This window comes from Stigmatopora argus, chromosome 12, assembly GCF_051989625.1.
Source record: "Stigmatopora argus isolate UIUO_Sarg chromosome 12, RoL_Sarg_1.0, whole genome shotgun sequence".
Lineage (NCBI taxonomy): Eukaryota > Metazoa > Chordata > Actinopteri > Syngnathiformes > Syngnathidae > Stigmatopora > Stigmatopora argus.
In genome coordinates this window covers 2,558,699-2,583,384 of record NC_135398.1, presented here as the reverse complement: position 1 = coordinate 2,583,384, position 24,686 = coordinate 2,558,699, and the positions used below count along the sequence as shown (strand labels likewise).

At 39.0% G+C, this 24,686-nt stretch overlaps 1 long non-coding RNA gene across 1 annotated transcript in view; it reads right to left on the bottom strand.

Annotated features, from left to right (window-relative positions):
* LOC144085255 (uncharacterized) overlaps positions 1 to 24,686 on the bottom strand; it is a 94,933-nt gene that overhangs the window by 42,814 nt on the left and 27,433 nt on the right. Inside the window, exon 4 of the long non-coding RNA XR_013304059.1 lies at positions 7,921 to 8,068. This is a non-coding gene — a long non-coding RNA (uncharacterized LOC144085255). The remainder of the gene's footprint in view (positions 1 to 7,920; positions 8,069 to 24,686) is intronic.

Below are 24,686 nucleotides of genomic sequence, written 5' to 3'. Positions count from 1 at the left end.
CATTTTAGATATAATATTTAGATTTTTTTTAATAAATGGATTAAAAGAACTGGTTTAAAAGCCCTGAATATTCCGTTTTTTAAAGATCTAAAACAATATTTATTTTAGCTTTTTTTATATATATATTTTTACATTTTACAAAATGATTTTTGGACTAAAAACACAGAAAAAAATGATTAAAAAATGACAATTATTGATTTAAAAAGGGGGAAATTCAGGAAATTTAATATACATCTATACTCTTCATTTTAATTTGATCCTAAAACAGAAAGTCGGCACTCATGATTTACTTTCCCGGGCCACACAAAATAATGCGGCGGGCCAGATTTGGCCCCCGGGCCGCCACATTGACACATGTGGTGTAGAGATAGATTGACCTAACTATGTGGGATGAACTGTGGGTTCAGTCAGTATTCATACTGTATGTGTGTGTGTGTGTATGTTTACAGTAATCCCTCGAATATCACGATTAATGTCAACCAAACATGGCCGCGATAATCAAAAAATTGCGAAGTAGGGTCACCCCTATTATATTATAACTTTTTTTTTCTTAAGTGCTGAGTCCTAGTAGCAAGAGTGGCTTCCGCTTACAAGTTTTAGCGTGGATTTTAACATTTTTATGAACTTAAAAAATAAATAATAATAATTAATCGCAGAGTAGTGAATTCACGATAAGTGAAGACGCGATAATTGAAGGATTACTGTACAGTAATCCCTCGAATATTGCGGGCAATGGATCAATGGCCACAAGACGACAAAGGACTTGGACTAAAACTCCCATTTACCTGTTTTATTGGATTTATATCAAGCGGAGAGGAACTGTTTTCACTTTGAGTACAGTATTTAAAGTAGTTACATTTTTATATGTATATAAATATACACTTTGATAATTGTACTTGTGTATTTCTGTATTGGTGCAAAAACGTATTGTGGTAGAAATAATGGTGGTGATCCTACTTTGCGGTTTTTCGTATATCGCGCCCATGTCTGGTCTACATTAACCGCGATATTCAAGGGATTAATGTATCTTTATCTCTATATCAATGTACCTATCTACCCATCTATATCTATGTATCTATCATCTATCTACAGCGATCTAGTATATCTGTCTATATCTTTATATATACACAAACCATAATTATGCAAATGTCGTCCTCGTGCCTGCGTGGGTCTTCTGGGGGTAATCCGATTATGAATTCAAGGTGTCTCCCGCCTACTCCCCAAAGTTGACTGAGCTCCAGCACCCCCCTCAACCCGAGTCTAGCCGCATAACAGGAAATGAAGCACTAAAGCGTTTACTCCACGTCAAGCCCACGACTGTGGAACGACGAGTTATTTTCAGAAGCCTGTCCGCCGAGACGGATCTTGACGGAGACCCAACCGGCGGAAAAGCCCCCCGGCGACCTGTCGCGCCTCGCCTCCCGCCGCTCAATTACGACCTCGTCGGGAAAGGAACGCGGCGACAGCTGACAAACAAACCGCCGCCCCCGCCGACGCTTTTATTGAAGGCGTCTTGGAACAAAGGCGGCGAAACGAACGGCGACAATCTCTGGCTGGCTTTGATGCATCGTCCCGTTGATTTGGACTGACACTCGGGGGGGGGGACCGCCGTCATTTGCCGTGGCCTCGAGGTAGCCGCAATGACGTCGGGGCGACAAACCTAATATCGGCGCGCCGTCTGTCGTCCAGGTGAGTTAATGGAGAGTAATGCGCCCGTCAGTAACTTGTTATTGACTTTCGGGATTAATGCAATTAAAAAAGTTGAAACGAGCGACACGTGAACTTCCTCCAGGGGAAATTAGTGTCCGCGCCGGTCTTCCAAGAAGTAGCGCCGAGCGAGGTTATTTGTTCGAAGCGGGACGATCAATAGCGGTTAGATGTTAGACCTACTCATTTATTGCCTACTTATCTACGTTGACCACTTATCTACGTTGACCACTTATCTACGTTGACCACTTATCTACGTTGACCACTTATCTACGTTGACCACTTATCTACGTTGACCACTTATCTACGTTGACCACTTATCTACGTTGACCACTTATCTACGTTGACCACTTATCTACGTTGACCACTTATCTACGTTGACCACTTATCTACGTTGACCACTTATCTACGTTGACCACTTATCTACGTTGACCACTTATCTACGTTGACTACTACCGTATTTACTCGCATATAAGCCGCCCGCGCATATAAGTTGCCTGCGCATATAAGCCGCACGCGCATATAAGTTGCCCGCGCATATAAGCCGCCCCCTTAAAATTGCCTTAAAACTGCCTTAAAATTGTTGAATTTTACAATTTCTCGCGTATAAGCCGCCCCCTGATTCACAATTTTCACCTCTACATTCATGGTTTTAATAGGGAGTACAAATGTGTTACGTTGAAGGGAAAATCTTAAGAATGACCACACGTTAAATTTCTGAGATCCCCTTGACAACTTATCTATGTTGACTACTACTTATTTATTATGTTGACTATGTATCTGTGTTGACTACTAATTATTTATTATTTTGACTACTTATCCATGTTGACTACTACGTATTTATTGATTATTTATTTATTTTTATTATTTATTGATTATTTATCTGTTCTTTGTTTTGTTTGTTTTTGTTATTTGTACATTTCCGTACTTATTTATGTTGTTGACTACTCATTTATTTATTATTATTATTATTTTAAATTAATATTTTGGGGGGATTTTTTTTATTGATTATTTATTTATCTGTTTGTTTGTTGTTATTTGTGCACTTTGTGGTGAAATCTCATTTGTATGATGACAATAAAAGCATTCAACCCAATTCAATATTTTTTTTTATAACCACTCTACATCAATGATGATAAACATTTGAATTTAAAGAGAGTACACGAACAAACGGGGTGTGTATTATCTTATGTCTTGAGAAAAATAATTCCGTTTATTTGTGAAAACCGAGTGTCTCCACGATGTGAACCCAAGCGACACCTCGCATCGAAGGTTCGAAAAGCTTTTCCTCCGTCTATTTTTACCTCGTCATCTCGTCGTAGGTTGCGTGAACTAAACTTTCCCCCCCGAGCAAAACACCTTGCTTCCTTCTCATCATCGCTTAGCGGTGAAAATCTTTTTTTTTTAACCCTATTATTCCTATTTATTGCGTACCGGCAACTTTTGTTCTTCCTCCGCTAGTGCAAAAAAGAGAAAGAAAGAAAAAAAATAACGTAGGGGGCTTCTTTCAAGTCGGTGCCCTCGCAGTTATGTTATTTTTCTATTAATATGCAGCAGATGCCAACGCCAAAATGAATTGTCGGGCAGCGGGAGAATATCATTAAGGTTGCTACGGGGGTGTGGGAACCTTCGATGGAGGGAGATGGATGGTTTCTGCGTTTCAGGAACTGCGGGCGGGAATCGGATGAGGCTTTTAAGCCGGCTGCTTCTTTTACTTTACACTCTGATTACATCCAGATCTGCCAAATGTCAAAAAAATCATATTTCGCAGTGGCTAGAGTGAATTTTCAGATTTTGTGAGCCATTTCCCAGCGACACGTACAATAAATGAAGGCCAATATCTCATTTTTTAATCCTCTTCTTGCAAAGAAATGAAAAAAAAGGCAAATTGACTATGAGTCATGTTTTGGTTTTGTGGGCGGAGTTTTAAAATTTACACTTAGCATCGTAGTACATTCATTGATAACATATATGTATATGTATATATATATATATATATATATATATATATATATATATATATATATATATATGTATATATATATATGTATATATATATATATATACACATATATATATATATATGTATATTTATATATATGTGTATGTGTGTATGTATATGTATAGGTGTATGTACACGTATGTGTATATATATATATATACTTCAGAGACACGCTTATTTATTTATATATTTATTCATGTATAGGTGTATGTACACGTATATATATATATATATACTTCAGAGACACGCTTATTTATTTATATATTTATTCATGTATTTATTTATTAACTTACTTATTAGCTATCTATTTATGTCTAAAATGTCTTTTTCTGTGTCTGTATTCTCACCCTCTTGCTACTGTGACAACAAAATTTCCCGAATACGGGATGAATAAAGTTATCCAATCCAATCCGATTCATTTTCTGAACCGCTTATCCTCACAAGGGTCACCGGGGGGGTGCTGGAGCCTATCCCAGCTGACTTCAAGGACCATTCGGGTGACACCCAAACCGGCCAATCGCAGGGAACAAGACAAACAACCAATCAATGAGCTAGGATAGTTTGCCCAGGGATAACATGCTAAAAAAACCACAAAGCACCCACCTGGGATCGAACCCACGACCTCAGAACTGTGAGGCCGATGCGCTAATCTAATTTTAAATTGAACCCTAATATCTCATCAAAGCATCAACAAATGTGCCCGCACGAGGAAGAAAGAAAACCACATTTGCCCACACGCATCGCTATAAATAGCATCAACGGCCGCGTCGTCAGTGTGGGAATCCTCCTTCCCGCCGTCCAAAAATGGCGACCAAGCGCCGCGAAACCAACGCCATCTTATATAACAATCCTCATTATCAGATGGATCGTTGCCGTGACTCCTAAAGAATAGCGTCTACATTTTATGTGCACTATTTGCATAACTGCTCGTAAAAGTCACTTTTATACACTCGGTTGTATCGGTGTTAATGAACAATCTGCTGTTTTCCACTAAAATAATCATGCTTGCTTTTTATTTACAGGTGGCCATCTGCTAGACGATCAATTGCACTTGACAAGCGGAGCCTTCCAAAAGCAATAAAAAAAAAATAAAAAAAATACAGTGGTACCTCGACATACGAGTGCCCCGACATACGAGCAATTTGAGATACGAGTAAAATTTCGGGCAAATATTTATCTTGAGATATGAGACAAATTTTGATATACGAGCTGCTCATAAGAACATCATGGCCACTGTCTTTCCCGTCGCAACTCCCTCTTTGTAATGTCTCTACGAGCACTGGGCGGAGCCTTGCATTTTTTTCTGTTTTTTTTTTCCCGTTAGTCAGTGCGAATGGCGGAGCTTGTTGGCTAATACGAGAGGACTATATACTACTTCTAGTTGGCAAGTGGTGGTGCGTTATTCTATTGTGAGGACATTTGTGTGGATCATTTTGGGAATATTTTGAAGGGAATACAAAAGCAAACAACCCTCAATAGGTTGCAGATGACGATAGTCAGGGTGGAGGCGGGGCCAATAGAGCCAACCCAGGAGAAGAAAGGTATACAAATTTTAAACAAAATTAGAATTACGTTTCGTGTAAGGTTAGATGAAACTTATTTTTGAGTGTGTCTGCATCGTAATCCAAGTTCATGTAAATTTGTTGATGTTATGTTACGAGCACGTTGCCATGCAAAAAGTACAGTGGTACCTCTACTTACAAATGCTTCAACATACGCATTTTTCAGGTTACGAAATGCTTGGAGGTGAAAATTATTGTTCCAAGTTACAAAAGAGAGAGATATCATACAAACAAAAATATTTTAAAGGGTTTATAGTGGGTAGTATTAAAGATTACAGGACTAATTATGCGAATTCAATGTAAAATAGGCCTCTACTTACAAAAAAATCCAAGTTACAAAAAAACGTCAAACCAATTCATTTCGTAAATAGAGGAACCACAGTACCAACATTTCATCTGGATTTTATTTGTTCATTTAAATTTGTTTATGTTATGTTACGAGCGCGTTGCCATGCAAAAAATTAGCCCCCCATCTATCCGCAAAATCTGTCTAATTTTAGTACTATTAAACCACTAGTTATTTCTTACTTTGTTAATAGATGGCGAATTAGAACAAATAATGTTTATCCAATCCAATATCCTGTTTTTGTCTGCATCGTAATCCAATTTCATTTAAATTCATTTATGTTACGAGCGCGTTGGTACCACTAATAAAACATTTTTAATAAACCCGATTCCGAGCTTTAAAAAACGCAGATTTCTAATGACGTCGTCGGATCGGCGATGTTTTTTTTTGCATCTCAACCGGTTATTTGAATAAAACAATCATCGTAGATGCAATCCATATTTATAGCGCTGCTCTGAAATGAAATGCAAATTCTCCGTCTCTGCAGCCTTGGACTGCCTCGCCTACTTTCTTTCATTTCCACGCACAAAAAATAGATTCCTCTTCCTGTTCTCCTTCCTGCCGGATTATTTTGGGTTATCCGCCAGCCAACTCCACCTCCACCACCGGACATATTTATTTATAACACCTCAAACTGGCAGCGGATTCGTTCACAGACGGCGGCGCAACTTTAGAGGGGGAAAAAAAAACAACCAACCAACGACAACAACAACAACAAAAAGCAGGTACGAAACGAAACCTGGGTAATGAAGTGGTGGCAAACCAGCAAAGGCCCCGGGGGGGGGACATTGACTTCTAAAGTGTGGGTGAGTCATCCCTTGGAGGCTGAACTTGGTTCTCTCCACGAATATCCATCGGAGCCCACTGACCTCTGCTCTTTTAACGCCTTCCACTTGGCGTCCATCTTTAACGGCGCTCGGCGTGGGAGGGAATCCAAAGCTCATGCAAATCTTTTCTTACGAGTCACGGCAGCGAAACTATGTTTTTTGTTTTTTTTTTTGACCCGCGTTGCTGACATTAAAAAAATGTGCCGCGGGAAATGACCTGCCGTGGAGTCGTACGTTGTAATATTCCGGGGAGGAAAAATTGCTATATGACAAGATTAAAATTGAAATATGACAAATAATGAATCCATAATGTGACGTGATGAGATTTCGCGGGCGTCAACTTTTGTCTGGGTGACCGTAAAACTGCTTTTTGGCTAATTCTGGGGTGTCAGACTCGGGTTGGTTCGCGGGCCGCGTTAACGTTAACTCGATTTCATGTGGGCCGGACCATTTTAGATATATTTAGATTTTTTTTATTTATAAATGGATTAAAAGAACTGGATTAAAAGCCCTGAATATTCGTTTTTTTTATAGATCTAAAACAATGTTTATTTGAGCTTTTTTAAATATATTTTTAGATTTTACTAAATGATTTTTTAACTAAAAACACAGAAAAAATGGATTAAAAAATGACAATTATTGATTTAAAAGGGGGATAATCAGGAAACGAATATACATCTATACTCTTCATATGAATTTGATCCTAAAACAGAAAGTCGGCACTCATCATTTACTTTCCCAGGCCACACAAAATGATGCGGCGGGCCAGATTTGCCCCCCAGGCCGCCACTTTGACACCGTGGTCTAATTAGAGATTGAGTTTGATTTATTTAATAAGGGACAGCATAATGTTAATGAATATATATATATATATATATATATATATATATATATATATATATATATATATATGTAAGATTGTAGCCGAGGGCTAATTCCCATCTTTAAAGAACCATCTTTAATTTATCATCTTTGAAGTTATTCATTTTCACGGGGGTGCTGGAGCATATCCCAACCAACTATGTTGTACCAGGCGGGGGACACCCAGCCAATTGCAGGGCAAAAGAAAACAAACAACCAATCACTCGTACCTAAGTATAATATAGCATCCAATTAGTCTACCTTGTTTTTGAGATGTGGGAGGAAACCAAAGTACTCGGAGAAAACCCACGCAAAAAAATCTATAAATAAATATTTTTTTAAAGTTCATAAAAATGTGAAAATCCACACTGAAATTCGCAAGAGGAAGCCACTCCCCTTTCCTCCACTTGCTACTACTACCCCGATGCATTGAAGGTATGATATTACAGCGAATTGCTTTCAACGCAAAAACAAGCGAGTCATTTGTGTTTAACTTGAGCCAACATTTGTCATGCAAAGTCGAGCTCTGCAAACAAAACCACTGGCCGGACGCTGATCTTTAAATAGCGCACCACGCAAACCAACAAAAAAGCCATCGGGTCCCTCGGGATTTACCTGCCCAGCTTCCGTGGCGCCGTCTTAGCTCAAGTCCGCGTGGGGACGCATACCATGAGGGTGCTATATGCCGTCTTTGGTACGGCTGGGTGCTTCGGTGAGCCTGTGCTGGTGACTTTTGTCACGAGACCAGGATTTTTGGTGGAGCCTGGGGAGATAAAAAACATGGTGTCAAAAACAATATATATATTTCACCCAGAGTTTTTTTTTTTTTTTAAATGAACACTAAAAATAGGAACTTTTTTTTAAATCGAGCTATTTCGAGTACACTTACAGATAAATAATACACTTGATTATGATCAATCATAAGTTTATCATAGAAACATTTAAATTAGGCCATTCAACCATACTATCATATAGTATTTGATTAATTAATAATATTTTTGGGGGATGTGTCTGATGAAATTCTAAATATCTGAGAAAAAAATGATAAATTAGAAAAGGGAAAAAAAAATCGAATTTAAAGGATCAGATTTTATATATTTTTTTACTAATATAAGATGTTGGGGGATGGTAGAAACATTAAAATTAGGCAATTCAACCTTACTATCATATAGTATTTGATTAATTAATCTAAATATCTGAGAAAAAAATTAATAAGTTAAAAGACAGAAAAGGGGAAAAAATCTAATTTAAAGGATCAATACATTTTATATATTTTTTAACTAATAAGATGTTGGGGGATGATAGAAACATTAAAATTAGGCCATTCAACCTTACTATCATATAGTATTTGATTAATTAATAATATTTTCGGGGGATGTGTCTGATGAAATTCTAAATATCTAAGAAAAAAAATTAATAAGTTAAAAGACAGAAAAAGGGTGAAAAATATAGTTTAAAGCAGGGGTCTCGAACTCAATTTACCTGGGGGCCGCTAGAGGCCGAGTCTGGGTGAGACTGGGCCGCATCAGGATTTCCACAAGAAAAGCACTGATAAAACATTCCAACGTTATCAAATATCTTTATTTTTTAACAAAAAATAATGAATTAAATAAATTAACTTAAAGATGAATAAAAAATAAATCAATCAGTAATACAAAACCAAATAATACTAATGAGCATACAGTAGATATACACTGGCTGGCTAAGTAGAGAAAATGAATTATTTTTATTCCGTTTCAAATGTCTGTATTAACAGCTCTTTAACCTTTAACTTTCTGAACTTGAATGGAACATTGAACATGAAATATTCTGAACACGGCTTCTCTTGCCTACTCCTTGCTGCTAGAGACCTGGCAGCGCTTCTTCTCACATAGTCACATTTGGCTTGAGGGAGGAAGCAGTGGAGACCCTCAGTAGAGCTTGAAGATGCTCATCAGTAAGTCTGGACCTGTACTTGGACTTATTGAAGTTCAAGGTGGAGAAGAGCTTCTCACACAAGTATGTGCTCCCAAAAAGGCACATGGTCCGCTTGAACCTTCGGGAAAGTTCAGGGAAGCTGGGGGTCAACTCTCTCAAAAATTGCCCAAGCTTGTCTGCTTCTCCACTCACCTCCCTGAACTTGGCTTTGAGTGCAGAGTTGCACTGCAGGTCAATGAGCTCCATTTGAAGCTCAGGAGGGGCATCTTGCACATCAAAGGAGAAGGGGTCCGCAAAAATTTGAAATGTGGCTTTGTGTGTCTTGAAGTCTGCAAATCTGTGATCAAATTCCTCCTGTAGCTTCGAAATGGCCTCAACATACTTCTCACCACTGAATGGTGTGCCTGCATCCACGAGAGCCTTGCATGCTGGGAAATGGCAAAGGTTTGTCTGAGAGAGCTGGGCTTTCCATAACACAAGTTTAGTGCAGAATGCTCTCACGTTGTCATAGGCAGCACTGACAAGTTGCCCCTGGCCTTGTAGCTTCTTGTTCAGTACATTAAGCCCATGTGTGATATCAACAAGAAAAGCCAAGTCCATGAGCCATTTGGGATCACTTAGCACAGGATCAATCAACTCACAAACGGCGTAGCTAGCTTTGACTGCTGCATTACTGTCTTTGGTAGCCTTCTTGAAGAGATCCTGTTGCCTCAGAAGACGTGTTTTAAGACTGGCAACCTGGTTGGCTCTCTCATCTCCCTGGTATTTTTCGTACTCCTCAGCATGTCTCGTAGTACAATTACGTGTCAAATTGTATTCCTTGTGCACCGCAACTTTTTCAGTGTAAATGAGACACGTTGGGGTGCCCCTGTGTTCAACAAAGAAATATTGCACTCCCCACTTTTCTTGAAACTGTCTGTGCTCATCACCGACCTTTCTCTTCACGGCAGGCTTTGAAAGAGACATCTCTGGGGCTCTGTAATATGTTTTTCCACTTGGAATGAGTCTCGGGTTGATCTTTCACATTCAGTCGCGCGGGTTTGTGGCGCATGTGCACTTTCGCTCTCCGTTTCAATCGCGGAGATGGCTACAGACACTGACACAGGCTGGATCACAGATCATAGCGCCTCATTCAGTTCTATGCTGAGAGCAGCGGAGGAGTGTGCGCGCCGAGCGGAGTGATCGGCCTCACGGCTTCACCTCCGCCCAGCTGATTGGAGGAATGAATGAGTGAGTGAGCAAGGCACTGGACAGCCCGGCCGATGTCCCGCCCTCCATAGCCGTATACCTCACCGTGATTGGTTCAATCAGCTCCGAACCAAAGTTCCCTCTAATTTTTTGTTGGTCTGAGCAGAAAGACAACCTCCCTGAGCGCACTGAGTTCCAGTGTGAGCGACATCATCGGTACTCGGATGATTCGCCTAAAGACGTTTCGCCGACGGACGTTTGACAGACGGGCAGGTCGCCGAATGGACGTTCCACCGAACGTTCATTCGGCCGAACGGAGGTTTCGCCGTAACGGGATTCGAACGCTCGCCCTGCCGGATCGTGTGTGTACAAGTTTTTCAACCTCGGCCCGCGGGCCATATACGGCCCGTTAGGATTTTTAATCCGGCCCGCCGCCGGTGTTGTCCAAATTATAGTAAAAATCAATGTTCGTCTACCATCAATGGCAGTCCGGGAATAAGCACTCTTGGGCAGGCAGATGTAGCAGAACCGAGCCGTAAAATGACAGCAATCGGGTCAAATCCATCCTAAAACAGCATTTAATGATTAAATACAAATACTGGATGATATCGCGATGGAGGCAAAAAAATGTCTATAGACGTCCATTCGCCAAACGGCTCAAAATGCTCTCAAATTCGGTCAAATCCAGCTGAAGACAGCGTTTAATGATTAAATACAAATACTAGTATTTGTATTTAATCATTAAACTAACAAATACTAGTACGACCTGTCCGTCTGTCAAACGTCCGTCGGCGAAACGTCTTTAGGCGAATAATCCGGTCACGACATCATCATTGCTCGCTATCGGCACACCAGTATCACACCTGCCACAAGCAGGTGCATGTCAATGTTCCCTCTAATTTTTCATGTAAAACATGCTGTAAAACAAGAAAAACATGAGTGGACAGAGCTACTGCCACTGGCTGCCACTTAAACTGCGCCATCATGGGGAAAGGGGTAAAAAAAAAAAAAAAAAAAAAAAAAAAAAAAAAAAAAAAAAACGATCTTTCATATTAAGACGGGGGCCGCAAATTATCGTCCCGAGGGCCGCAGTTGGCCCGCGGGCCGCAAGTTTGAGACCCCTGGTTTAAAGGATCAAGACATTTGATCCATCTAGATCCAAAATGGCGGCGCGCACGGGTGCAGCGGCTCTTTGGTGTCCAGTTTGGTGCTTTGTTTCCTCAGTCTTATTGTTATGCAATAACAATGTGCAATATCTTAGATTGTGCAATATTTTAGAATTTGCTTGCGTGACGTTTTATATTTTTATATTACTTATTTATGTTTTTTACTGAGAAACAAGCACTTTGTGAAGTAGCACCACTAGTTTCGTTATACGCAGCTGTTGTTTAATGACAATAAAGGCTTCTGATTTGATATTTTTTAACTAATAAAAGATGTTGGGACATGTGTGTCTAATGAAATTAAAATTATCAGAGAAAATTTGAATAAATTACAATACAGGAAAGGGAAAAAAATCTAATTTAAAGGATCAATAAATTTGTATATCTAGAGATTGTTTACCTATCCACAAGATATTAAAAAGTAACACTATTTATGGCAATGAATAACATAAAACATGGTACAAACATATTTTAACATCTAAATGACTTAGTCCATCTTACAACATAACCATTGTTTTATGTATTCATGAGTTTCCTATTTGTTTTAGTTTTTATGGTTTCAAATAATGCATCATAAGCATTTTAATCACTTTAAGCACTTCACTCTGTCAATTTTGGGGTTGGGAATACAGCATTTTTAAGTGCACCTGATCGTCGGAAAAATATTGCCATAAAAAAAGTTCACACTAAACAATGCAAATTAATACGACTAAAACTCTCGCCTTTGTTTTCCCGGTGAACCAATAAAAATATTATCGCTCTCTCCGCCTCTCTAAAAAAAAGGCACATTAAAAATACGGCTCGCGGGGCTTGTATATTTTGTATATTGTTGTTAACGTTTATGAAAACCACGTGGCCATCCTTTGTGTACGGTTTGGTGTCGAAAAATGGGCGGGGCAAAGCCAATAAGATATTCCCAAAAGGTCAAAAGTTCACTCATTGACGTCCAATCACTTTTGAGTTGAAGGGGCGAATGAACGTTCATTCCCAGTCCAAATGGATTGGACGCCTATGTCAATGGCACTGAGAGATGAACATTTAAGGTAAAGTTGTCAGTGGAAAAATTGCAATCATTTTCCTTTAATGATTTTGGCCGCTGGAAAATAAATATAAAACAATAAATGCATTTGATTCAGTTTGACTTTTCAGGTAGAAAAACGCCACGGGCCGAATCGGTCACCCAAACGGGCTGCATCCGGCCCGCTGCCCGTATGTTGGACACCACTGACATAAAATGCCATGGGACCAAAAAAAAATGGAAGCTGTCATTCATTACCAGTCGGTTGATGTGTATTAGGAGGGCACATTAAAAAAATGAATACGTAGAATTTTGACTCGTTTGGAATTCAAAATGGCGTCCGGCTCGGGAGTCTCTCTGCGGGGTTCCCCGGGAAAACAAAGATGCTTAAGGTTTCGGTTTGAATTGCAAATCAGTCTCAAGGTTTTTTTTTCGTTGTTTGTTCTTCTTTTTAATAAATACACACGACTCGGTGACATTTTCCGACGGGATATGAATAATGCTGCGTTCGCTGTGCCCATTGCGTCAAGCAAACTTATGTCTTTTGACTCAGCTGGTGCTTCACCCAAACTAACCCCTCCCCCATCTAGTCTATTTACTATATTTTCTCGCATATTGACCGCCTCCGCGTATAAGCCGTACCTTTAAAATTGCCTTAAAAATGGTTGAATTTTGCAATTTCTCTCGTATAAGCCGCCCCGATTCACAATTTTCACCTCCATATTCATGGTTTTAATAGGGAATACAAATGTGTTACTTTACTTTGAAGGTACAATCTTTAGAAAAATCATCGCACGTGGTATTTCCAAGAAAAAGGAAGTTATGTGAGCAGTGCTGACATGGTAAATACTACAAACACATGTATCAAGGCTACTTGCGTTTGGACAGTCAGAGCACGTTTTACTATGTTTTTTTCATGTTTTATGCAAGATACCGTTTATTTTTTTTCTTGAATTTCATTCATAGACGACAAAATACATTTTGTTTAGCGTTTTATCTGTTTATCCTTTCTCTATTTTGAAATAAATGACCGTATTGGCCGCATTGTCTTGCAGTTTTGTGCATGTCAAGTCTAATTTGTGCGCATATAAGCCGTACCCTCGATTCAGTCATCTTTTTTGAGTTACAAATACGACTTATATGCGAGAAAATATGGTATATTATTTATGTTGATCAAATATACGCTTAAATAGTTTCATTTTCTCAAAGAACCTCATTTTGAATTGACATTACACCAGTAAGATTTAACGCTTTAACACAAAGTGCATAAATAACAACAACAAACAGATAGACAAATAAATAAGAACAAATAATTATAAATACATTTTGACGCTATAGAAGAGTACAAATGTAAATCGCACAAACCCTGAATCACAATAGCAAAATACGGTAATTGGTCTGAAAAAGGCATTAATTTCCCAGTAGGCTTTTTTTCACACAAACTAAGCAATATGGCAGAAGGTACGAAAACAAATTGACATTTATGATTGGGCATATTTACATAAAAGAGAAATCTAGTGAGGAAGACGTAAACTCGTGTTCGCCGAGTCGATGGCCGTGAAAGCAAAGGCGTACGTGGCGATGAATAGCGCGCCATAGAATTAGAACAAAAAGACAACTTCTCCAGGTTGTCAAGCAACAACCAAGGACGCTGCGTGCTTTCACCTCTCTCGCTGACGTGCGACTTTTATTCGGGTGTAATTGAAAAGCTGTCAGCCAAGGTTGATTGCAAAGCTGGCGGAAACTTTTGATTATGACTCCGCTTTTGTTTGATTAGTTCCGTCGAATAGAAACCAGATGATAAATTCACAGAATATGCTGGGATTTTTTTTTAACTCCATCTCAAAATCTACTTCAAGCTTTGAAGGAGCTTATCAATATTTTCATTCAACAAAGTTTTTTTGATGAGCTATCAAGGAACCTTAAAATGCCTTAAAACCATCAATGGGTTGTCATCAATGAGCTATCAAAGAACCTTAAAAATGCCTTAAAACCAACCATGGGTTGTCATCATTGAGCTATCAAAGAAACTAAAAATGCCTTAATAAATAACATGGGTTGTCATCAATTAGTTATTAAGGTACCTTAAAATGCCTTAAAACCATCAATGGGTTTTCATCAATGAGCTATCAAAGAACCTTAAAATGCGTTAAAACCATACATGGGTTGTCATCAATGAGCTATCAAAGAGCCTTAAAACCATCAATGGGTTGTCATCAATGAGCTATCAAAGAACCTTAAAATGCCTTAAAACCATCCATGGGTTGTCATCAATGAGCTATCAAAGACCCTTAAATATGCCTTAAAACTATCAATGGGTTGTCATCAATGAGCCATCAATGACCTATCAAAGAACCTTAAAAATGCCTTAAAGCCATCCATGGGTTGTCATCAATGAGCTATAAAAGAACCTTAAAATGCCTTAAAACCATCAACGAGCTAACAAAGTACCTTAAAAATGAGTTAAAACCATACATGGGTTATCATCAATGAGCTATCAAAGAGCCTTAAAAATGCCTTAAAACCATCAATGGGTTGTCATCAATGAGCTATCAAAGAACCTTAAAAAATACTTAAAACCATCAATTGGTTGTCATCAATGAGCTATCAAAGAGCCTTAAAACCATCAATGGGTTGTCATCAATGAAGCATCAAAGAACCTTAAAATGCCTTAAAACCATCCATGGGTTGTCATCAATGAGCTATCAAAGAACCTTAAAAATGCCTTAAAACCATACATGGGTTTTCATCAATGAGCTATCAAAGACCCTTAAAAATGCCTTAAAACATCCATGGGTTGTCATCAATGAGCTATCAAAGAACCTTAAAAATGCCTTAAAACCATACATGGGTTTTCATCAATGAGCTATCAAAGAGCCTTAAAAATGCCTTAAAATAATCCATGGGTTTTCATCAATGAGCTATCAAAGAACCTTAAACCTGTACATGAAAAAAAAGAAAAATTGCCTAATGATAGCTCATTTTAGCAGAAATGAATTTCTCTCCTTTCTCCACGGTTTGTTTGCCAAGTTATGTTTCTTCCTCCATTTTGGAATCAGATAAGCGGCACACGTGTCTGAATCCAAGCCCTCGTTTAATCACATTCAACCACGTTGTTCATCTTGATTGACTTTTAATTACAAGTCGAGCATCTTTCTTGTCAGGCGCAAATTCGCACCTCGATGAGAGAACGCAACAAAAAAAGGGTGACATATTTGCACAATATGGAGGAATACAACCGGCAATATAAAATAACACAGTCTGACAGCCAAAATGTTATTTTTAGCAAGTGCTGATATATAGTAAGGGACCTTTATTTTTATTTTTTTTAATAGGACAGAATAGAATGTGGCTAATTAGAGGACAACAAAGGACAGTCCACATTTTTTTGTATTTTTATTTCTACTGTTAATAAGGCCATCGTGACGGACCAAAAGTAAAATTAATGCCACATTTTACTATCACAGTACATTTGAGTCCATCTAAAAAAAACATTAAAGCACATTGAACATTTTCATTAAGTCTGATTCAAAAGTAGCACCAATGAATAATATAATTTTGGTTTAATTCACAGTAAAATGGTATCCTTGTACATTTTATTGTGTTGCTTGGTGGCCCTTAAATAAAAACAAAAAAACTCAATATGTCTCATATGATTCCGATCTTTTAAAAATATTGCGTAACACAAAATATGTTTTTGTTTCTTTTGATAATATCCTATTACGTCCTATTTTGTTGCTTGTTAGCCCTTCAATTAAAAAAAAGATCTTAAAAACTCAATCTTTCTCATTTGATTCCGATCTTCGAAAAAAATGTGCGTAGTACAAAACATGCTTTTATTTTTGGTTTCTTTTGATGATATCCTTGTACATTTAATTTTGTTGCTAGGTAGCCCTTAAATAAAAATTAAAAAAATCTTAAAAACTAAATTTTTCTCATATGATTCCATCTTTTAAAAATATTGCGTAATACAAAATATGTTTTTTTGGTTCTTTTAATGTTATCCCATTAAGTCCTATTTTGTTGCTTGTTGGCCCTTAAATATAAAAAAAAAAAAATCTTAAAAACTCAATCTTTCTCATCTGATTCCAATCTTAAAAAAAATTGCGTAGTACAAAACATTTTTTTAAATATACTTATTTTGTTGCTAGGTAGCCCTTAAATGAAAAATAAATTTTTCAGCCAATTCCGATCTCTCATAAATTAAAGTCGTATCCCAAACCTTTGCTAAATGCAACACCAACATCCCAAACCTTAAAAAAAAAACACCTGAGCCCATGCCACACCTCCAAAGTTGAGTGATGGAAAGGTTTCACAAGGAGAAAGTGAATTAGTAAAGGAGAAGAAAAAAAAACCTCTCAGCAGTGTTATTAACTGAGACTAATAAAGGCTAATAAAGTGGCTGGCATGGCTATCGATCGCTTTTTGGCCCCGCCAGGCTTTAGCCGTAGCTTGTCGCCGCCGCCACGTCTGTCACGGCCTTCTTTTCATTGCCTCCGTTATTGAATGCAATTCTGCGTTTTCATTAGTCTTCCTTCGTTCCTCCACTGGACTTGTGCCAAGTTATTAAAAAAAAAAACAGTCACCAGTTTCCCTTTTTCTCTTCGCGACGGCCCGACTCCCAAAGAGACGCGTACCCTCTCGATGGCTTTCTCCTGGATTTGACATTTCCGGTTTTTATTCGGCATTATTAAGCTCGATCTTGGAGTCTATCCCACACTGTCTTTTCTTTTCTTTTTCTTTTCTTTTCTGACACTCCCACACTCTCCCGTGGGTGCTCTCGGCTCGGGTAAAGCTATCACACTCTGTCCTCGAGCCTGGGTCCTGTCACATTAGCCTCCTCCGGCGCTAGCAAACAACAAAAGTAACAAGCTATGGTGGTGTTTACGGAACGCCTGTCACAATAAGGACAAAACTTTTGAAAATCATTTACCTGTAAAAACAAGACGGTTCAAGTACTGTAACGTAGTACATTTCAGAGGGTGTGTGTGTCCCCTAAGATCTATACCCACATTCAATAATTATACACAATAAGATGGACCTGTAAAAACAAGATACTGTAACGTACCGTATTTTCACGACTATACGGCGCATCGTATTTTAAGCCGCAGTGTCAATAACGAGTGCTATTTCTGTATTTGACACACACAAAGGACGCACCGTTTTTATAGACGCAGCCAGGCATGGCAAAACTACACCAGCTTAAACATACACGCTACACCCACACGCTAAAAACACGTTTTTAAAAAGGCAACGCAAGTAAAACTGAGTTTGGTTGTACTTTATTTAGCCATTTTACATTGTATTCACGTCATCATCACCCACAAATCCATCAAAGTCCTCATTTTCTGTGTCCAAATTGAACAATTGTCCAAATGAGTCATCGAAAACGCTGAGTTTTATACGTTCGTCCAGGTGGCCACAATCCATTCGCAAATAGTAGCTAGCGTAACTAGCCCGGCGCTGCCTGCCACCCTTCGTAAAGTTGTGTTGATGTCGATGTATACAGGCCACAATCCATTGGGTGTATTGACAAAAGAACTACATATCCCAGCAGTCACTGCGCACTACTTTTGAGTGATGCCTATTTAGCCTGTTCTTCATATAAATATTTTTCCTTTAACGTATGTTTGTTCTTATTTTCCTTCCCTAAAATGCGACTTATACTCCAGTTTGACATAAATTCCGAAAAATACGGTAAGTAACTGATATGTAAAGTGTGCCTTTCATTTTTTTACCCTTGGGGTCACGCAGATGATAACACAGCTGGAAACTGTTTTGAGCAGAATGCACCGCCCCCCCCAAAAAAAATTAAACATATTTGGTTTTCAGATGAAAATTATGGAAAACCTACCCGGGTCAAGCTAATTTCAATTTATGAATGCTCATGTCCAGCTGTTCTGTTATTCAATTTTTTAATTTATTTTTTTTAATACAAGTTCGTTCCCCACATAGAGCAGAATGTCAACATTTTTTGTAACCGGATTTAAAATCATGAGGCCATCCACTTCACGTTTTTATGTTCTTATTTACATGTATTTATTTCTTTGTAGCGTCTGGCAACAAGACTAACGATAAAAGAAAAGGCCCCTCCCTCTCCTTGTTATCGCTCTTTGGATTAAAATACATTTAATTTCGAAATTAAGGTAGACTTAGGTTCCGTCACACGACCCCCCCAAAAAGCTTATACGAGTATAAAAGGCCGGGACCACACAATAAGTGAAGGACACGGCACAATGGCTGCTTAACATGCATTGTTCTGCTTAAGAGTGATCTCTAGTGGCAACAAAATGAAGCACAAAGCATCAAATGATAGGCTTTTTCTTCAATTCTGCCACAATTACCATAAAAACATCCACGGTGAAAAGTGCTGGGCGAGAGAGAAAAAGGCTCCAAATGAGCGAATATGAGAACGCAAAGAAGGAAATGGCCGCTTTAATGGAACTTTAACGGCCTCAGACGACGACCGTCTCGCACAACAAAACAATAATACGGCGGACGGCGGTCTGGAGACTCGGCTAATGAGCCACCACGGCGGTGATGAAGGAGTGCATTATGGGGAGTGTTGACGCCAATTTGCACAAATGCTATGATACTGTCACGGTACTTAACGATTGCAAATTGGGCGAGAATAATCCATTTATTGATTGTTGCTAAATGGACCCGAAAATGCAAAAACATGATGGTAGCATCGTTATTTTTTTAGTAGAGACCCTTCCAGTTCAAATTTGATTGGTCTAGGAATTGACTGTAGATCAGCCTTGGACATTGGTCATCCCGTTTTCACATTTTTGCCATTAATTACGGTAACACCTTGACTTACGAGTGTCCCAACATACGAGAAATTTGAGATACGAGGAAAATTCCGAGCAATCCTTACCATGTATTCATGTCGAGAGGGAGGGGCTTATTTTAATATGGATAAAAGAGACAATTAGCGGAATCTGCGAGGACTTGAAAGTAAAGCAAGCAGACTAACGTGAGGCGTGGCTAGTTGGGTAACTTTAAAAAACGAACTGGCTTGTGAGAAGCCGCTAGTTCCGAGTCGGAAGCCGCGGCGGAATACATTAAGACCTTTGCTTCGGTTTTAGCGCAACTAGGTTACATCCATTATTAAGTGTGTGTATAGTAAGCGAAGTTCATTTAAGTTTTACATTTTAAAATTTATGTTATGTTACGTAGTGCCACAAAAGCGAGGCGAACTGAATGTTAAAAAGTTCTCCATGAAATACTGTACACAATGCATATTACATATTTTAATGCAGAACATAACCAATAGATAGATATTTGTTACTTTGTAAGACTAATTGGTGGTGAATTAGAACAATTAAAAACATGTTTTTCATTTATAATATCCTATTTTAAGTGGTTTTTTTTCAGAAGGTGGGAACAGACTAATTTGTATTCAGCTATTTTCTATGGGAAAAATTGATTTGAGATACGAGTACATCGGCATACCAGCTCAGTCCCAGAACGCATTAAGGTCGTATCTCAAGGTATGACTAAGTGAATTGATGTGTGTGTATATATATATATAAAATTTGTCTCGTATCTCAAGATAAACATTTGCTCGAAATTTTACTCGTATCTCAAATTGCTCGTATGTCAAGGCATTACTGTACTGACTTGGATGAGTTCAGTCAATTTTTTGCTTAGCCTGGGCGGTACTTTGATAGCCACTACCCAAACATACAAATTAATGCGGATACGTTCACAAACAGCGCTTTATGTTATGCTACTTCAGTCAATACTCAAACGTACAAATGCATACGGATATGTTCACAAACAGCGCTTTATGTTATGCTACTTCAGTCCATCTAGCATTCCCGTGGCTGAACAATAGAATTTCATCAGCAAGTGAAGGAAGTTCACCAAGTTTTCCGTCCCCTGAGCTGTCGAGAGGCTCTTTCAAACGGATTGAAAGCAACTCTACTGCCAATAAAGCTCCCGCCGCCATGACACCGTACGCATCCTAATGAAAAGAGCCCAAGCGGTTTCATGGCTAACCTTCAGAGGACAACCCGAACTTTCATTCCTTTTGTTTCAGAGCATTTTCTAGACCTTTCCACTCCCTCCATCCTCTCCTTTCTTTGTATTTCATATTTCCGATCACGCCCGCATCTGCCGTTTGCCGCCAGCTTCGCGGACAGAGTTCAGAGCCTAAAGACGAGCGAACTGTCAATGCGCCGAGAAGCAAACCCACTTAGCACGGCCCACCGTCAGAGGTGCCGTGGCGTCCGCCCACGGGCCAAACACATTGTAGAAATGCCTGCCACACCATTTGCGGTGCACTCTTTTGTAAACACAATCAACAATAGGGGCAACATATCAAAGCGCCTGGATAAAAAGAGGGAGGATCAAAAATAAAAAAAATGAATGCTTGTAGACAGAAAAAACATCTTTTAAACAGAGACTGCTCTGGTGTTTGCTATGGGCAATGTGGGCAACCACCCAGGGCACAATCTATTTGGGGGGCACACGAGAGTAAAAAATATATATATATATTTCAATGACATTACCAGTGGTCTGGACTATCAATTCTTATTTTCCACGTTTAGTTAGTGGACTAAACTTTGCCCCGCAGAGCCTTCCTACCATTAGCTGTCAGGCTCTTTAACAAAACAAATGGCTGAATGTTAAGACCAACCGTATGTATGCATGTATGTACATCAATGTGTATGTATGTATATATGTGCTTATATATATATGTATGTGTATGTATGTATATATGTGCTTATATATATGTATGTATGTATATATGTATGCATGTATGTGTATGTATGTATGTATATGTATATTTAGATATATATGTATGTATGTATATTTATATATATGTATGTATATGTATATTTAGAAATATGTATGTATATTTATATATATATATATATATATATATATATATATATATATATGTGTATATATATTTATATATATATGTGTATATATATGTATGTATATGTATATTTATATATGTATGTGTATGTACATGTATGTGTATATGTATATATATGTGTATGTATGTGTATGTATATTTAGAAATATGTATGTATATGTATATTTAGAAATATGTATGTATATGTACGTATATGTATGTTTATGTACGTATATGTATGTTTATGTATGTATATATATGTATATATATATATATATATATATATTTCAGCAACACGCTCATTATTTTATTCATATATTTATTAACTTATTTATTACCCATCTATTTATGTCTAAAATGTATTTTCCTGTGTCTGTATTCTCACCCTCTTGCTACCGTGACAATGAAATTTCCCGAATGCGGGGTGAATAAAATTATCTAATCTAATTACCGTAATATAACAAACTTCTATGGTTTTGATGTTGCAGAAGCATTGCTCGAATTGGGGAGAAAAAAATGACATTTGAATGTCTACTTTTCCTCTTTAATACATTGGTAAAACCGCAAAATCAGAAAACTATGCAATACCAGTTCCATCTACCTATTTAGGGGGCAGATCATCTACCACGATCGCACCCGTGAAAAAGCCACTCTCCCGAGCCTGTCATCCTTCACCTCTCACCGCCATCTTAGCTCAAAACCAAACACACCCCTTTGCGCAATTCATACCGCCACCTAATAGCCATCTGTCCGCATTTACTCGGAGTACACGGCACCCTCCGAGGCCTTGCCCAACATCCATTTAAATGTCCGCATGTTATTTAGTGAACCAATATCTGTGAATGTAGTTGCCATAAAGAATTCATAATGAACACACGGACGAGAATATATTTCATTCCCCCCTCTCGCCGACCGGCTGGGTTCTTTTAGGAAGCGAGGGTGGGTGGGCTAGGGGTGGGCTAAGGGGTGTGCGTCACACCATCAAAAATGCATTAGGAATATAAAAGTTTAAACAGCCGCAAGCTGTTGCGCGTACCCTAAAGAGCCGTCCGCCGCGATTCGGCGTCTTGACATTATCCCGAGCTAATTGCATCAGGGGCTACAACGACTCTCATTTCAGCCATTATCTTCTAATGAGCCCCCCGAAGGATACAAAACCGTACGGGAGCCGCCAAGTGATGGCTTGGACAAGATTCTTCAAAAACGGAGCGGGATCTTCTCTCGGTTTTGTTTCGAAGGAGCAAATCTGCCATGTTTTTTTTTTTTTGGACAAGCAACCCCAGACTCAATTAACTGAAAAATTTAGCCGGTCTTTCCCCGAATGTCAACGGCGCAACCTTTGCTAGCATGGAATGAGTTCGCCTAATTCGGCCTGACACTTCAATCCCGTATTTTAATGACGAGGATCGGAGGTTGGGGGGGAAACGATCATTTTTCCGGCTCACCCTTCTTTTTTTCCATTCCCGACATTCTCGTTTCCGTCAGCGCGGCTTGACCTTAAGCTCCGATCCGACGGTTGCGGCCGCCTGACACCGAGCGCGTTAGCATTCCGCGGCTGAGCCTCTCATCCATCAGCGCTTTAAGGTCACCTCCTATTTGCGGTCACTCTATCAAAAAAAAAAAAAGTTACCCCTCGCTAATTATCTATGCGCACGCACACGTGGCATTCGTACAAAACAACCCGCATGGAAGCGATAAGACGCGGGGCAAATTGAGAGGAATATTCCCAACGCGTCTTTGCGGCTGTTTGTGTGGAACTCGCAGCATCTCAGCACAACAAGAGAATCATAATGTTTTCATAAAGTGGAAACGTTGCCATGAATACATTTTCTTTGAATCCAAAAAAAATTAAAAAATTAAACTTGACAGGCTCTTTAATTCAGTTTAACTGAAAAATACTGTGCCGACTGCATTAGATTCGACAGCAGCGATTTTGTGGGGTTTGCATTTTTGCCCCGGGCGTGCGTGGGTTTTCTCCGGGTACTCCGGTTTCCTCCCACATGCCCAAAAGATGCAAGCTAAGCTAATTGGTCGACTGCATTAGATTCGACAGCAACGATTTTGTGGGGTTTGCATTTTTGCCCCGGGCGTGCGTGGGTTTTCTCCGGGTACTCCGGTTTCCTCCCACATGCCCAAAAACATGCAAGCTAAGCTAATTGGCCGACTGCATTAGATTCAACAGCAACAATTTTGTGGGGTTTGCATGTTCTTCCCGGGTATGCGTGGGTTTTCTCCGGGTACTCCGGTTTCCTCCCACATGCCAAAAACATGCAAGCTAAGCTAATTGACCACTCTAAATTGATGAGTAACAGGTTGTTTGTCTTATTGTGCCCTTGGCTAATTGACTAATTCGGGTTGTCCCCTGCCTGGTAACCATAGTTGGCTGGGATATGCTCCAGCACCCCCACGACCCTTGTGAGGATAAGCGGCGTACCGCTCAAATGAATGACTAAATATTGAACACAACAGAACTCAGTGAAAAGACGATTAAGTGTCAAAGTCACAGCATACATTGGCGACACCCACAAGCTTCCCACTAATGGCCAATCAGAGCAAAGATTAGAAATAGAAACATTGAATATTCAAATTGTACCCGGTAACCTGCGGTATAATTCAAATAAAAATTCAAGTTTTGCAGCAACTCAAGCCAAAAAGACCGACTGCCGACCCTCCCACTCAAAATGGCTTCAATCCATCTTCGTCAATGGCAACCAATGAGAAAACACTTTATGCTAGGCTGTTTGAACACTCTAAATTGCCCCTAGTTGATAGTTACTGACAGATTAGGACGGCCATTTTGCCTACTTAACACAACCGTGCTTAGGCATAATCGACTCACTTTCACGTCAATTGATTAGCCAATCAAAAGTTTCCACTGCAGCTGTTAGCAACATTTTTGCTGAAACAACATCATTAAGTCCAAGTAGTCAACCAATTACACATTCGTGATGTTTTTCATCGTTTCTTAAAGTGACCTCGAATCGTTAATTGCAAAGTGGCTACGTTCGGTTAAATTGGATTAAAAGACCATAGCGTTTACAAGGAGTTAGCATACTTCGTTAGCCGTGTGACATAACAAGCACTATCACCATCACTCACCCACACATTGTCAGCAGGGAACCACAAACACAACAGCGCTAACGTGAATGTCGGCATTAGCGACAAATTGCTTCTTCTGCCCACTCGCATTTTCGGGCCTGTTATTTAGGACTTTAAAAAAATA